The sequence below is a fragment of the Olea europaea genome, unplaced genomic scaffold (genome assembly GCF_002742605.1).
Source record: "Olea europaea var. sylvestris unplaced genomic scaffold, O_europaea_v1 scaffold4117, whole genome shotgun sequence".
Classification (NCBI taxonomy): domain Eukaryota; kingdom Viridiplantae; phylum Streptophyta; class Magnoliopsida; order Lamiales; family Oleaceae; genus Olea; species Olea europaea.
The window spans coordinates 1-2,906 of NW_019260893.1; positions in this window are offsets into that span (position 1 = coordinate 1).

A 2,906-nucleotide genomic window follows, 5' to 3' on the forward strand; every position below is an offset into this window, starting at 1 on the left:
AGCCCTAGTTTTGCAGGTTCCCAGTCACGAATCATCCTGTGCAACCTCTTTGTGATGTAATACTTTTATGTAACCGTATGATTTAGTGTCTATGAATAAAATCTTCTTCTATGGAACTTTATTTTTTAACATCTTGCATGCTATTGATTATGGATTTGTTTAGATTCTTCTACGGAACAAATTTTGCCAACATATTGCCAGTTGTTGATTATTGATTTATTAGATTTTGGATGGATGCATACATATTCAAAAGAAAATGGAATGATATTTGCATTGGAGGATTCACTAGACGATCTTGGTATGATTCACGAGTTCTTGTTGTAATTCCTCTACTTACTGGGGGTTGGTTAGGTCTGAAAGTGGCTGCTGTTGAACCAGAGTACTACGTGCCTCTACTCTCTCTCGTACACACAGTTGAGAGAGAGATGGTATACAAAGCAGCCAGCATAAGGATATGAGGGAGGGAGTCAAGCATGAGGATATCTTTAGCTTCACATGTAGATTTTATTGTTCATATGAGCTTTCAGGCGTGGAAGGCTTAGTAGTTGCGGAGCGAAACTGAATTTTGCTTTGAGCAAGTTTCTCGTGTGGGCTGAGGTGAGTCTTGGATTTGTAATTTCTTATGCTTTATTCTATGTTCTTGAAATGTTGAAAATTGAAGCATTATGTGCTCTCTGTGACGTTGGGATTCCAATTTTGCTGCCATGCTCACAGCTTATGGTAATACATATATTTAGATAGACTAAGTGGAAATAGCTAAATCTAATGCAGCAGCTACAGAGATCTTATAGCTTTAGAATTTCAATGTTGTCATGATAAATTTTATGGGGTGTTTGGCGTGCATCACTGTCCAGTACTCTACAAGATTATGGAATAAAAATATAGTTAAAATCTTGCAGAAGTTTCAAAACGTTGTCATGCTAAATTTATTTCCTGTAAGATTTTATATATTTAGGATTTTAATATTTTACTTCTATAGGAATTTGACATGCTTGATTGTACTGTACCGAACAAGATTATGGAATAAAATAAAAACATGTTCACGTCTGGTAACTCTTACTTTGTAGCATCTAGTACCGTATACCAAATGTTATCATGCTAATACTTATGGCATGGGAAATCTTGTAGCTTTAGAATTTCGATTTTGTACTTTTATGGGAATTTTGCTGTGCTTGATTGTAAAGTACTGGACAAGATTATGAAATAAAAACACGTTCAAATCTGGTCTTAGTCTTAATTGTCTATTATTGCATACCAAATTTTGTCATGCGAACGTTTATGACATGCGAATAGCTTTAGAATTTCAATGTTATACTTTTTGGAATGTTTGTCGTGGTTGGTCGCATAGTATTAGGACAAGATCATGGAATTAAAAATAAATAAATAATTCTAGTCAGTATTGTTAAGTAATGCTCACCAAATGTTATCACTCTTATTAACTTTTATGGCACCTTCTCTTGGATGTTTGGCTTGCTTGATTGCACAGTGATACACGATTATGTGATAAAAAAGAAGTTTAAATGTTGTTGTAGTCTGGAAATGCTAACATTTATGGCGTGCAAGATCTTGTGGCTTTAAAATTACAATGCCGTTGCCTTCTGGGATGTTTGTTATGCTGGATTGAGCTACATTAAACGAGATTACGGATAAGATATTAACATCTCATTATAGTTTTGTAGATGAGTTGGAGGAAGCTAATTCTTCCAACACCTTTTTTTACCAAGAATCCAGTATAACTTGTCACATGTGTTGTCTCCCCCAACCCCAAAATAAAAGCAATGAAACATCTCTGTTAAAGATTGTGTGGTTTACAAGATACTTTTAGTTGTTGGTGTATCCAAGAGCTGTGATGCTCAGACCCTTCTTTTTGGCCGACGTATCCGTGTCGACACGACATGACACGGGTACGAGTATGAAATATGGGTTGGACACGGCAGGCTTCAATCGGACACGGCTAGATGTGGAAGCTGTTGGACTTTCTATTGCTGCTGCCATTGTTGCAGAGAGTCACGATTAGGGAAGAAGAAATGGGGTGTTGTAGTTGGACGGGTCTGTTTTTTCTTTTAACTTTTGGACCTTTTTGGGATTTTTTTTTATCCACTATGGATGAAACTTTATTTACAGCCTAAAATTTTTATTAGTTGGGTTTATTTATCTCCTTTTTTTGAATTTTACAGTCTTATTAGTTGCATTATTTCTTAAATATGCTTTTTAGTTCTTTTGATTTAGATAAGATCATTTTAAGTAAAAAAAAAAAAAAAAAAAAAAAAGCAGGGAAAAAAAAAAAAAAAAAAAAAAAAAAAAAAAAAAAAGGCATGGTAAATAATATTTTTGATAAATTTTAGTTTCTTCGTTTTTTTAAAATGTTTATACGAAAAGTTAAAAAAAAAGATTTTTTAATAAATTGTAAAACAGTTTATTTTTGTTCTAAATTAATTTTTTTTTCTAAAACAAATAAGATAACTAATTTTGTACTTTGTTATGTCAATTTATTTATTTATTTTTTTTCTAGTGTTTTTTACTTTGATTATAAATTTCTAGATGATTTTTAAGTGACATGTTTATCTTTTAACAATTTGCAACTAAATATTATTTAACTTTCTACATATGAATTTTTTGGAAAATATTTTTTTGAAATTTCAAAGATGTACCTCTATACTTGTGTCCGAAATTTGGACTTTTTTTAATTGTATCCTACGTTTCAAAAAATAAAAGATTCGAAACTTAAATACGTATCCGTACCCGAGTTCGAGCATCATAGTTCAAGAGATACGTGTATATAAAAGTTATATTTTGCATTATCATACGTATGTTTCCCATTCCCAATGATCTTGATTCACAAAAATCCATGCATTTGTATATACTATTTGGCCTCCCCCCCCCCCCCCCCCCCCCCCCCCCCCCCC